The sequence below is a fragment of the Stenella coeruleoalba genome, assembly GCF_951394435.1.
Source record: "Stenella coeruleoalba genome assembly, chromosome: 6".
NCBI lineage: Eukaryota > Metazoa > Chordata > Mammalia > Artiodactyla > Delphinidae > Stenella > Stenella coeruleoalba.
The window spans coordinates 40,798,877-40,813,888 of record NC_137151.1 but is presented as its reverse complement, the minus strand read 5'-3'; the positions used below and the strand labels follow the sequence as shown (position 1 = coordinate 40,813,888).

At 36.2% G+C, this 15,012-nt stretch overlaps 1 protein-coding gene across 7 annotated transcripts in view; it reads left to right on the top strand.

Moving 5' to 3' along the window:
- The window catches only part of LRP1B (LDL receptor related protein 1B), a 1,831,517-nt gene that overhangs the window by 55,523 nt on the left and 1,760,982 nt on the right, over positions 1–15,012 (top strand). The gene's annotated exons all lie outside the window — the stretch shown is intronic.

Sequence of the window (15,012 nt, the reverse complement as noted above, 5' to 3'; positions counted from 1 at the left end):
GGAGACGCTCACCCACCACTGGTGTTTTGCCCTTGCTTTTTGTCCGAAAAGCTGATGAATGGTACAAGTTTAAATGGGAATGGGTATGGCGAGCAGAGCAGAAAGGAGAGAGGAAGTGGGCATTATAATAAATCTGGATTTTGTAAACTTTGATCTGGAAACCCAAGAATCCCTGTGCAAGTTTGATAATCTTTGACAACAGTCGGACGGGTGAAAAAAGAAAAAAAAAATAGATGAATAGTTGGGCCGTTGGCATTGGAATGGTTAACTGCTTAAAGTAAAATCAGAAGTATCATACATCTAGTTTTTTTGTTTGTTTTTCTAAATCATAGCATGAGTTCATATTAACTGATACATTTTGTTTTTTGGGCTAATTAGAAAAAAAAAGAAGTAAGAAAGATAGAAAATGTACAGATCTCAATGCCAAGCAAGTAGGCAAAAGGTTGCATTGGGAGATTTAGTGACTGTGTTAATATGAAGCGAATTATGAATTGACTAAAAATTATTGCTTCATTATAGGAAAGAACAGGGGAATGAATTGTAGTGTTTCCATTCAACCTGCTGTGGGCAACCAGATTATAGTCTTTATAACATACCCACACTTGTCATTTCATTTACCAGTACTGAGACTAATATGAGTTCCTTTAGAAAGTCTTGACATTTACTGATATGTCTTTTAAACATATCATTGCCATCTAACCATTTGGCTTCTGAACTTGCCTTAACTTGCCTTGAAGTTGGTGTGGAATAGTTAAACTATACTGATAAAATGGAAGCACATAGCTCTAACTTGAAATGATGCCTTTGATCTGGAACAATCAGCTCTCAACCTTTCTCAGGAAGAATGTTTGAAGTTGGACGAGAACAGATGAACAGAATGAAGCTTTTCAGTCCTGTGTGCTAGCAAAATAGAATGGCACTGGCAGACTGCTGCTGTTGGGCTCTTTCTGAGTGAGTCCCCATTCTCCAGAAATTTGACCTCATGTAGAACTAAGTCCTCAGTGCTTTTGTATGTGTTTGTGAGGAATAGGGCCATTGCTACAATGATTGGAATGAATACCTGAATATAAATATATAGACCCCCAAATTTTTTCTGAGATAGAAAACTAAATAATTAAAAGAATTAGAATTTGGTGTCAATTTAGTTCCAATAGGGAGAGGGATATCTAAGATATAAACAGGGTACATGGAAAAGGATTGTTACTTTTTCCTGAAACTGAAATAGTGTCCCATTGTATCATCATGTCAACATCAGAAGTACTATATTGGATAACATAAGTAAAAATAGTTATAGACTAACACTTTACCACTATTACACATATTTAACACAACTTTTAAAAGAGCTAAAAATGCCACAGCGAGCTATCAAAAGTGAAAAGGGTGGGTCTTATTTGGCAAAAGGGGGGAGAAAAAGAGAGCAATCTTGTTGAAAGTTAAAAAAGAAAGTGCTGCTGCATTATGACAAACTTCTCTTACTGAAATCCTGAACCAGAAGATATGGGAACATAAGCTCAAGAAAGAGGTTAATGAGATGTAGCTTTCTGCCCAGGCTTATGTCAGTTGTCCTTGAAGAGTAGAACAGGCTTGTGAATTACACAGGTGTGTTTTGTAGTGCAAGACCTAGCTTCATGCCAGAAAATGAGAAAACACTTTCAGGTTCTCCAAATAAGTATTGAGTAATGGGTAGCTTCTTAAACTGTGTGAACTAGATAGAAATGATTATATTACCCTCTACCTATGTTTCTCTTCCCTTTGAGTATAAACTCAAAAAAATTTTTAAATAGAAAAATACTTGAACTGTATGCTTGTATTCAATTTATGCACATCCACTTGTTCTTTAATTCTATGTTGTTTATTTTCTTAGTTTGCACTGATTTTGGTGCAGATAAGCTAATGTGCATGTCAGTTCTTATTAGATTTAATCACATTTGAAAAAAGGAAACATCTTTGTAACTCTTAACAGCAGAATGTGGAGGATAAATCATGTTCACTTAGAATCAACCAATGTGTCATATAACAATGTCATATCACATCAAAGTATCGCTTGATAAGGATTAAGACTTAAAAGGAGGTATATTTTAAATTGTCAAGTTTTCTGAGCAGAAAAGGGATTGAGAGAACTAAAGCTAGTCTCTTTTACATTCTTGAGTCTGATAAACTGTGGAAATGTATTTCCAAATAATTAAAGTTCATGCTGTTGTAATCATTTAAATGTACATGTCTATAAAACCATCTAAAGCTGGCAATCATGTGTATTTCAAAATTTTTAATCTTTCTCTACTGAAAGAAGAATGAGCTGCAAGCCGTGTCTCTTTATATTCCAGAAATATTAAAGTTTTGTTTTGAAGAGGTCTCTATAATCTTTGAGTTTTCATCTCTCTCTCTCTCTCTCTCTCCCTCCCTTTCTCTCTCTCTCCAGCTCAAACTGAAAATGGTACAAAGGAAAGGAGACAATAGAAAAAGAAAAATTTCAATGTGTTGAAAGAAGAAAGACTGTAAATTACAGAAAACAGAATAAGGGAAGGAAAGAGAAGGGGGATGGGGGAGAAGGCCAAATGACACTTTTAGGAAGAGGCTGAATCCAAATTAGTGTTCCTTAAAGAAGAGATTAAAGTAAACCTTTAGACAAAGTAATTTCTTAAGATAAATGTTTTCCTCTGATATCGTAATAAATATCATATGGAAATGTTTACAGTATACAAATAAAGAAACTTCCATCCATGTGAGGCTGGATATAATTAAACCTAAAGAATGGAGAGACACATGAGAATACTGCAGAAAACTTAAATGTTGTTAACTGTGCTAGAATTGGTAAATGGTAGTGAGTTTTTAAAGTGAAAAAGAAATATTCTTAGAAAGGGTGGTGGATGAGTGATATAGTTAATATATTCGTAAAAATGAGATGACACTTTGTAAATGCTACTTACCATTCACGGTAGAGTCATGCAGAGATTTTTAGTTTGCAACTGTATTGGATCCAGGACATCAGTTTCTTGCTGCTTGTCTTGTCAATCTCTTTTCAGAGCCTAGGGTGTACCGTAAAGATAGGCTTTATTTAAAGTCACCTGGACTGAACATGACTTGGTCTTTTATAAGGATTACAATGATGAGGGACCTTTGTATCTTCCCTCCATTCTATGATAGTTTTTTTCACGATTCTGCTTTTAATTTTTACATCTTCTGTGAAACGTCACCTCCTCTTTCTTCAATTCCTTCCTAGTTGTAGGGATTCTATGTAGTAAAAGGTACCAAGCAGATGTATTGATACATTTCTCTATCTTCTGAGGCTGTCTGTCAAAACAATTCTTGTACAAAGGAAACACTTATCTTCATTCTAGATGGCTACATTCAAAGAAGTAGAATTAACACTAAAAGTTAAAAATGATTGTCCCAACATGATGTCATTAGTTAAACTAATTTAGCAGTAAGTGGAAACCACCTGTTATATAGATATACCTTCTTTAAAGAAGATATCTCCTTTAAAACGGCTTCCTTGGTACATAAAAACCTATAAAAACACCACTCTAACCTGAAAATTGGAAATAGATTTTTAAAGATTTTTTTTGATATAGACCATTTTTAAAGTCTTTATTGAATTTATTACAATATTGCTTCTGTTTTATGTTTTAGTTTTTTGGCCATGAGGCATGTGGGGTCTTAGCTCCCCGACCAGGGATCAGACCAGCACCCCACGCATGGGAAGGCGAAGTCTTAACCACTGGACCGCCAGGGAAGTCCCAGATAGATTTTTAAATGAAACTTTTATTTTTAAAAAAACCCAGACAGTATATGTCTAGTTTTGTTATGATTGCCTCCTTGAAAAACAAAATTATGAAATGAAAGAACTTTGAGTTATTTTTCAACTCCGAACATGCAGTATTCTAATGAATGAATTTCCATTTAACACATAATTTGTTGTAACAGAATCATACAGTGGAGGAAATAAATGTCAAAATGTATTTGCCTTTGAAATGTCTGTAATTATGCTGTACCCAATGTTTATAATTTAAAACAATGTTTTTAGTAGCTGGACTGCTAAAGAGAAGTAGAGCAAAAGGTTGACTACTTTTATAGTGAGTTAGCCAGAATATACTGGACCAAATTTCTATCAGGAAATAGTCATGTTTACTCTAGTTACTTCAAAAAGCCTTCCTTATATTCTCTGAAGAAATCCGAATCTTTGTATTTAATCTAAACATAGTGACCAAAACCTACCTTGATGCATAGAGAGCACAAATCATTTTTTCCTTTTCTTTTTTTTTTTTTTTGGTGGGAAAGGGAGGGCAAAATAATTCTAACCAATCAAACAACTAAGAGTGATACTTTTATCCTCTTCTGTGGAGTTGCTTTATATCTTCATATGGATTGTTATTCTCCAAATTTTACCTGTGAAACAACCGGTTGACTAAGAGGCATAAAAACAAAATTGCAACAAAGCAATCACAAATCTAAGCCTTGGGGGCACTCTACAGCTGTTTTGTTTAGAAGGAGATATTTTAGCCTTCTTTAGTTCCTTGAAAAAAAAGTTCCATTATTTAAACTTTACAAAAACTTGAAAATATCTCTAAATATTAACTTGAGTTTCTAAAAAGTTACTTTTCGTACTAATTCACATATGTGCCAATGAGTATATTTAATCTCACTTGCTTTTGAAGAGTATTGTGCTTGCAATAATATTCAATCACTGTTGTCGCTATTCTGTGCTGCCTCATTTGAACAAATTGTTAATCTGTCCAACTACATCTGAACCCTCTATATTGTAGAAAAGGGAATGAAGGCTTCAGAAGATTCTGCAACACATCAGAACAAGTAAGCTTACACCTTCAAAATTTATATGCTTTTTTTCTATTAGAAGTTTTTCTGCTATAAACTGGGTTCACAATTTTAGATCTATGTTTTCTCCTCATAAATGATTTGGTGGCCTCCCTTCCCCCCCACCCCCCGGCATAACTACAAGGCCAAGTTAGAAAGTATATATTATTTATTACTCTGTTTTGAATTCAGTGACACCAAAATGTAGTTTCTTTCTCTCTTTCTATCCTATTGATTTAGGCCTTCTCTATACAAACCCAATTATGTTGATTGAGTTTCCTGACTAAACAAATTGGTTAAACTGACTAGGAACTAAATGAGAATCAAACTGTTAGATAGTAGCCAGTCGGTTCTGGTAAAATAGTAAAACTGATGTTGCATAAAAAGCTTAAAATTAAATGTTATGGAAGAACAACAACAACATATTTCCCTGAAAGACTAATGTATGATACTTCATATCTACACTTTGTAGAGTAAATCAGATGTACCACTGTCATTGTGCCTATCATAACAGGCAAATTAAATATGTTTGGGAGTAATTATATAGTTATATCATGGGATAGCATAAGAGTCTAAAACACTATTAGAATATGAATAAATACATGCTCTGAATTTACTCCTATTCAGACAAATGTTACTTTATTGAAAATTATTATTTTTCTTTATTGGCTTTATTTATTAAGGGAGTTATTTTTCATTTTGTAAAATATTTTACAACACTAAAATATATTTCAAAGTCAAAGTCAAGACCCTCTCTCAATACAGAATATATAGTGGAAATCATTGCAGTGATAAAGTGGGCAACACCATTTAGTGTGCTTTTTAATATGACTGTAATAACTTTTTCATGCAGTCACATTAACTTGGTTTTAGTCTGCACTGCAATTAGATGTCCAATTGCGGTTAAAAAAAATGCAATGGCTTGATTAAATAAATGGGCCCACTCATTTGTTGCTGATTTCCCAGTAGGTCAGATTCTTGTAAGTATCATCAGGGCAAAAGGCTCGAGTTGGTAATGATGGTGTTACTTAATATTGTTCAATAACTCCGCCACTCTTATTTGTTGAATAAGGATATATTATCTACATTTGGAATTTCTCAAATATTCCGAAGTAGTTGTAAATATACAAGACTTGTCAAAGGTTTCTTTAACTACAGGAACAATGAAAAATATTCTTACTGTAGAGTCATCTGTTTAACCTTATTTTTCTCAGAAATAAGCTTGAACATAGTCATGTATATATGAGTTTCCATTCACATGTGAATAACATTATAACTATGTCCTTTATAGAAGACAAGTTGAGAAAGTACCTTTTCATATGAGATTCCTTCTAACTTTTTTAAGTAAGAGAAAAAAGAAAAAAAAACAACAAAAAAACTTCTTGAAGAAGATAGAGTGTGTTGCCTTGCTAAGATACCAGCGTTCCATTTCATCTCACAATGCATTCTTATTAACAGTCAGACATCTCTTCCTGAGATGCATGTACCTCATTGTCCTGGCTGGCTTAGCCTTCAGACCAAAGACAGGTATTGTTGAAACACGACCTCATTTTAGTTGAAAGAATACATTTCTTCTTTAGGTAAGGTCAAGGTATCACAGACTGTCTCTTGTTTTATTCTTACAATCAATAGGACATTCCGTCCTAACTTTTCCACATTGCATTGACATCCTTCAACTTCCAAGCAGGCTTAACTTTAGAAATACAAATACATTAATTCCTTAAGAATTTTGCTACCACTGAGTTTTTCTTTAATGACAGTTTGTTCATCTTCACCCTTTCTTCTTAAAATGAGAAAAGAGAACTAAAAATGGGGAGGGATGGGGGAGAAGAGAGAAGTAAAACTTGGTTCTGGTTACTTGCTTTGAGTGTTCCTGGGGTATTTTCAGATATTTGTGGAAAAGAAAAACTGTAGGATAAGGCTGATAACAGAAATGAGTTTAGAATGACTGTTTTCTTTAGAAATTAAGATGTGTAAGGAGAGGAAGGACAAAGATGCTAAGAGAGAGAACGTTGACAGTAAGAATTTTTTGAAGCTTCAATCCACACAGATCAGGTAACTGAGGCAATTAGGAACCTCAAACATTTGCTAAAATATAAATTCTTGAGATTTAAAAAGACTTGGTTTTTAGATTATCTAAGACCTTGCATGCATTTTCTAAAGCTTTTAATGATATATTTTATTGGTATTTTACCATGCTAAAATAGGAGGTATGCTTTATTAAAATATTCCACTTTATTCAACTCTATTAATTTTTAAGGCATTTTCTCATAATTAAGCTCTGAAAGTACAGTGATAACGATGCCAGCTCATGGGTGAGATTTTTGCCTTGTCAGGTGAAACTATTATAGATCACACCTTCTGGGCATCCATATTTATGAGATTTTTCATTAAAAAATAACTAAGATTTATAGATAGAATTACTAACTCAGAATTCAGGCCCTTTTGCTGAGTCCTTATATTATTGTCATTCTAACAAAAAGGGTAGCAATTCACCAGCACCCTGCTGATGGCCTGTAATACTAGTGGCGTAAAAATCTTACTTGGGGGAAAAGATAGTGACTTTATCCAACATTGACCAACATTAAAAATAAGTAGAATTTAGAACTGTCCGTCTTTGGATAGAGTTCTCTCCCATGTTAGGATGTTTACTTCTGTTTTCACTTGCTGGCGATATTGTCAAGTATTTTGAAATTAATCCTGATAGTGTAAGAACCAAAATCTTAGGACTTTTTTCCATTCCCCTTGATGCTCTCATTGCTGGGAGATCATAAGGTTATGAAGGGCATGAGGATTTTATCCTGTATGTATTTTAATCTGAGTCCTGTGAAAACACCACCAGAGGTTTACAGAAAACTGCTCCAACCAACTCTGGAGAGACCTAGCAGTGTCTTTCACACCTTCCACGAATGCAAGTTAGACAATGTATGTGAAAACATAGCGTGCATTGGTATCACATTACATAAATATCCATTATTTCATTAATTATAGCATTAACTTAATGTATATTACTAATAGCGGTAGAAATCCCTTACATTTTCAGGACCCTTTAATTTTGTTCTTGGTTTTTTCCTCCTGAAATCATATGATCCCCGAAGCAACCCATGTGGTTGGTGGTCATTCATTTATTTATTCACTCGTTCAACAAATTTGAGCAGAGATACGCTGGGAGTTGTTCTAGAGGTTGGGAAAGAGGCAAGTGAGCAAGTTAGACAATGTAACTAGTCTGTCAGAGCTTACATTTTAGTGTACATTTCAGTGAAGGAGGAAACAGACAATAAGCAAAGTGACAAATACATAATATTTTGTGCTAAGAAGAAAGAAAAATAACATCATGTAATCAAGAGCAGGCCTTTTTTTGTGAAGGCTGACATATTTGCTGAGATAAAAGTGATGTGACGGAACAAGCTTAGGAATGGTTCTGAGGGAGGAGCTTCCCATGTAAACCCTTGAGAGGAAGTCATGATTTTGACATCTTAGAGAAAGGAAGGTCTGTGTGCCTAAAGTACACTGCTTGTGTATGGAAGAGAAGAGGAGTGGAGAAAGGGGTATTTATGAGTAGGTCAGTTAGGACTTTGCAGGTCAGAGTGAGGCACTTGGGTTTTGTTCTCATTATAATAGGCTGCAATTGGATGTTTAACCAGAGGTGACATGACACAACTTAATTATTTATGAGATCGTGCTTGCTACTGAATAAAATAGGACCAGAGACACAGTAAATACAGTTAAAGGGTTATTGTAATTGTGCAGGAGAGATGTTGGTAGTTCAAACAAGGGGGTAGCATTGTAGATGAGGGTGAGATAGAGGAGTGACTCACATCTTTAATTGAGGAAGATTTTCTATAAAAATGAATGTAGCACCATTCAATATATCAGAAGGATAAGCCTCAAATTATCATCTTGGGAGAGTTAACATTCTAAGTTCTTTGAAAATGAATGCATTTTGTTTTGCATCACCTCTTGTTGATTTGTATGAAATGTTTCATGATATTAGGCATGTAATGGTCACGTGTGGACTCTGCAATATTGCTTGCCTTTTTATTACCTTTTCCCTTTATTTCAGAATTATTACTACCATCTTCCCTATTACCCATATTTACCCATACCGTGTCTGCAGAATGGAATTAGTAGAGTGACTCACAGTAGTTCTTGAGGGTTTAGATAAAATAATACACTTAGTAACATTCCAAGCACTGGTAAATGTGGCAGCAACTATTTTGCTGTTATTTCTACCAATATAAGCAGAAGAAATGAGCACTGGTGTATGTGAAGACTCATATGAGTTTGTTTGTTTTTTTCCCTTGAGGAAATTCTTATTGTTTTTAAGGAAGAACTCCTTTTTCATTGTCCCCAAATCCTTGACATGATTGAGAAGGATTTGTGCTGTCAGTCACATTACTACTTATGAATATTTGATTAATTGGATGAAATGTTAAGAGAGCTGCTATTGGCTGTACTCATTACCCTCCCTGGAAGTTCCAAGACAACTGTGGAAAGGAAATGGGTGGTGACAAATGGTGGGGACCTACTGGGTAAGAGTTTATGACCTAGTGGGTGCTCCTCTTGGTCAATCAGGGCCCCTGGATTATTCTTCTGTACTTATCCACATGCATTCATTGAATAAATGTTATAGTTCCTACTATGTACCCATCACAGTGTGATTTATAGGCTGGAGGCAGAAGCAACTAAGCGACATAAACCAGAACAAGCAATAAAAACACTAGTTTGGGGCTTCCCTGGTGGCGCAGTGGTTGAGAGTCCGCCTGCCGATGCAGGGGACGCGGGTTCGTGCACCGGTTCGGGAAGATCCCACATGCCACGGAGCGGCTGGGCCCGTGAGCCATGGCCGCTGAGCCTGCGTGTCCCGAGCCTGTGCTCCGCAACGGGAGAGGCCACAACAGTGAGAGGCCTGCGTAACGCAAAAAAAAACAAAACAAAAAAACCCCACTAGTTTGGCAATTGTACAACTTCGGATTTTCAGGGAAAGGTTGCTTATGGCTACAAAACAAACCCATTTGGGTTTATTGAGTTCTTGTTGGAGTTAAAAAGGAAAGAGGGAGTGAGGGTAGGAGAAAGAACAAGGAGAGAGGTTTTATGAAACTGATGGAAAAGAAAAAAATATTAGAGCCCAGAGGGTCTGTGGGAAAGAAGATAGGTATACAGTGCTTAAAGGAAATCTGTTAATATTAAGTTGAATGATCTATTTTAGGGCCTAAGTTACTAGGAGATTGTTTTGGGATTTGGTTCCATTAATTTTTTTTCATTGCTCTTTTTTTCTTTTGGCTCTCTTTTATGTTATCTACCTTGAGAAAAAGTCAAAGTTTAGTTTTAAAACTTAATATTCAAATCTGTATTCCAAAGTTAAGCTTATCCCCAAATATTCTCCACTGAGTTTCTTTTTAAGTTGTACAGGCCATCTAGTGCCAAAAAAGCAACTTGGGATAATCAACCCTTTTAGACACTATTTACTTTATATTGCAGACAGCATTGCAGCATTATGGAGGAAATACTTCACCCCAACCTGAGAAATTACCTTGGAAATGCTACATGATTGTTACAACTAATTTAAAAAGATAACCTGTTTTCTTAGTTTTCAAACATGGTACGTCTTTAGATTAAGAACTGAAGATGTATACTAAACAGACATTAGTTTAAAATAAAAAGAGATCCAGAGCTTGGGCATTTACAATTTCAGAAATGCTTAAATGAGATATTGAAGCAAAAGATCTCAACCAATTTATTTGTTGTGTAAAGAGCTTACCTGCAGGTTTAGTAGACATTTGCTAGATGCATGTGCAGAAATCGAATTTGTGTGTGACGTTAAGTTCAGTCCATTTTTCATTCACATTGTCAAAAGCCTCTTTAATAATTTGGCACCAAGATTTCAGTACAAAACTCAACATTATGCATAGGAATAAGTTAAATATGAAATAAATACTAACATTTTATTAAATTTTAGAGTGACTGAACCAAATGAAATTTGAGGCTTGAAGATTTTGCATTAATGTTTAATTTGGGACTCACTGTAAATTTGTTTGTTGTGTACTGTAGCAGAGGGGTGCCAAAAGTTTGGAAATAAATTAATCGGAGTAATTGAAAACAGCAGGAAGGGGAGGGGTTACTTGTATATTTGTGAGTACGAGGCACGATTTATGCTCCCTGACTAGAACTCTGCTCACATCACACAGAGGTCTGCTAAAGGGCTTTTCCTTTTTTCTCTTTCATAAGAAAAGGACTTTGGGAAAAGGTTCAAAATGAGTATAAGGGGGTTATTTATGTTTTAGGTAAAGCAAAAAAAAAAAAAATATTGACTGTATACTCAGAATAAAAGGCATTTGGGCAGGAAATGTTGTGACTGCTTGGTACAGACTTCAACCTGCTATAAGGAGCTAAGGAAAATAAACAAATCTTATTCAGATAACAATTCAGCTGGTGAGACACCTGAAAAATCTAGCAATAGCAAGAAAATCACTTAAGTCAAAAATAAACTTTCAGAGATTGAAGCTACTTGAATTCACCAAGATTTAGAGATGAATGCCAAAGAGGATTAGAAAAACTCTCTTCCGTGTGAAATACAGCAGTAATGGCTCTATTGCCATGTTTCAAACTCCTGCTCGAGAGTCACTATGTAAGTGAGAGTTGAGCTCAATATACAGTAAGGATAATAGCATTTCCTTAAAAAGCAGGAAATCATATAAAGAAACCTGAAACAGCAATTCTGCCCTTCTCCCCAACCCCCTTCTGCAAGCAACAGAAAATGACAGGCATCATTTCCTCTGTAGTTTCACAGAGGGAAGCAGGTTGGCTGTGGCTTCTGAGATCCCTAGACTCAGAGAAAAGGCTGCTTATATTTTTTTGCTCATCATGTTAAGTGATGGAACTCAGACATATTTGATTAACCTTTATGAATTAAAGGGCAAGATATAGGGCAAGCTTTATAAACACAAGTGCATACAGCCCCCAGGCTGGTCAGAAGGTGCCCTGGTGACATGTAAATTAGGGGGCACATTGTCCAAGGGGGCAGCTGATACTCAACTGTAGCGGACTGTAGGCTCCTGTGAATGTGGGCAGAGGATTGCCAGACCTCTGTAATTCAAGAGAGGAGAGGAGTTTTGATTTCTGTGCATAATTCCCTATGATTTAAATATTGTCAATCAAGATTTTTTTAAAAAAAGAAATAACATTGTAGGGGTCAGAATCACCAGCTGATGGATTTAAGACCCAGGCTGACAGCCGTGGTCCACTCTGGAGCCCCTGAGTTGCAGACATCGACAGAAGGTTGGACGTGGTCACAATGAAAAGACACTTTACTTGGTGCTTCACAGACGAAAGGTGGCCCTGGAGAGCTGAGTGTAATGCCTTGACATTTGTAGTGGATTATTTTTGCAGCTCATGGCTAAGGGAAGAAGGATACCAAAGATTAATTTCATCAGTGTCCTGCATCTCTGCCTCCAGAACTTCCTCTCCCCCGTGAGACATAAAGGTAGAACCTGGGAAGAAAAAGTGGACACAGAGAAAACTCTTAATGAGCCGTTAGGGGGTCAGTGATATTAGACCCAATTGTGACTTAGGCGGGCATATGCCATGGAAAGTTGTCTAAGAAACAAAACTCTCTCAGTAATGGTGAGGAAATGCTATGAGGATGATTTCTGTATGCCTCAGCACCCCAGGGGCCTCATGGAAAATATTCTACCTGATAAGTAATAGCCACGTGGCAAAAACAACATTGCTGTGCCACAAACACCACACATGGATCATTATTGAAAGGCGGAAGGGAAAAAAGAAGACTGAAGGTAGAAAAACGTATCATGAAGTGAAGATGACAGAGGGCTGATCCTGATGAGTTGACAGATTCTCATGCTGAGACACAAGTGGGATCACATTTAGGTTTGCGTTTCATCTTTTGTTCTCTCGGGAAAGCTGTGACCTAACAGGAGCCAATGGTGTGCTCTGTTACTTACACAACATCTCTAGATTTCTTACCTATGTTTACATAGGCATTAGTATATCCAAACTGATTATTCAAACTAGTTTTTTTTAAAGTGTTTTTCTGAACTTTTTATTTTGAAATAATTTTAGACTTACAGAAAATACATACAACTAGTACAGAGTGTTCTCAGCTTTCCCTGATGTCAACATATTGTATAACTGTAATACAATTATCAAAACAGAAAGTTAACATCGGTGCTATAAATGTTATTAACTAAACCATAGATTTTATCTAGATTTTACCGGTTTGTCCACTAATGACCTTCTTCTGTCCCAGCAGCCAATCTAGGATTCAACATTAAATTGTGATATCTCCTTAGACCTTCAGTCTGTGACAATCTCTGGCTTTACTTTCATTTCTTAAGTTCATTTGAAGAATCCTGGTTATTTATTTTACAGAATATTCCACAATTGGGGTTTGTCTGATATTTTCTCATGGTTATGCTTTTTTTTTTTTTTTTTTTTTTTTTTGCGGTACACGGGCCTCTCACTGTTGTGGCCTCTCCCATTGCAGAGCACAGGCTCCGGACGCGCAGGCTCAGCGGCCATGGCTCACGGGCCTAGCCGCTCCGCGGCACGTGGGATCTTCCTAGACCGGGGCACGAACCTGCATCCCCTGCATCGGCAGGCGGACTCTCAGCCACTGTGCCACCAGGGAAGCCAGGTTATGCATTTTTGACAACAATATCACACAAGAAACGTACCCTCCTTAGTATACCATACATGTCGATTTGTCTAATTATTGGTGATGTTAACCTTGATCACTTGGGTGGGGTGATGTTTTCCTCATTCTTTCTAAGTTCATTACTTAGAATTCTTCTGCAAGAAAAATGTCCCTTTCTGATTTATTACTTATTTATATCATTATAGACAGGTATTTATTTTATTATTTGTATTATCATCCAATACTATCATTGTTCATTTTCTTGCTCAAAATATTCCACCTATGGTTCTTGGGCGCTCTTTCAGATTGGCTACTCTGCCCTTTTAACATACTGCCATCATTTTTTGAGCACATTGTGAATTTCTAGCACTGCCAGATGAGTACAAGCTCATCTTGTATTTTCCCTGTTTCTGCCCTGGAGTCAACCAGTTTTCTAGGGAATTTCATAGGATATTGAAACTTCTGAAAGTTTTAACTGGTTGCATTCTCTCAAGTGACACAAGATTATCCTAAGGGTGATAAACAATTGCAAGAACAGTTGCTCAGTTAATATATTATAATTTTTCAGAAGAAATCATTTTGCTCAGCACTTCAATTTTAATAAGGTATTAACTACAATGATTGATTATCTGCTGAATAAAATTCTGAATTAGAATTAGGTGATGATGCTTATTATGGAATTCAAAATTTCACTCTCCCCAAAGATTCTGAAGAGAAATATAGGTAAATTTTATGAAATCAATTTGTATTTACTGATCTTTTCTCAAGAAAACTGTGTTAGGGAATTTTGTTTTCAAAGGTGTCTCTGCCTTCAAGGAGTTGATGGTCTAATTCAGATAAGGAACATTATGGAAGCATGAGCAGGTCATGTAAGGGATAATTGCAGAGGGTTTGATCAGACCTGACAGGTGGGGCTGTGGGCCTATAGTGACTCTGTGTCTTGTCTTTTGGATGGGGATTGAACACAGAAGCATATGCCAGAAATGGTGAATGAGTTTGATCTTTTGGATGAATCTTGACTGATTGGTAGTTGTCTAGACTACTATATTGAAGGAGATTCTACAGCTGAGTCCGGGTTCTTTGGTAAAGGGCACAGAGATCAGGTGGTGATGTTTCTAATGATCAAAGTCAGAAGACTTGTAGGAGTGTTAGCATCTGGCCTACTTACTATTTCTGGTTTAGTCAGCACAATAAGAGTCTTCATTGATTGCCATTACAAAGGATACTTCCTGCCCATGGCCCAGATTTCCCAATGAACCAATGGGTAAAATCCCAGCTAATGAAACAGTCTTAGGTTTGAATAAAAACAAGTGTCTAGAATCTTCTTGAAGGGCCTAAAATATCCACTTTTTCAACGTACACTACATTTTTATTCTCTTGCTTTTTTGGTGCCTGCCATGAACATCATATTGGTGTCTTTTGGGGGAGGTTTAGAGTTTATTTTTTAACTCTTTCTGGTGGTCAGTGAGATTTTGTTCTTCATGATCATTTCCAGCTTCTCCTAATTATGTGTTGCAATTTATCTCTCACTGTGGAATCCTCCCCTA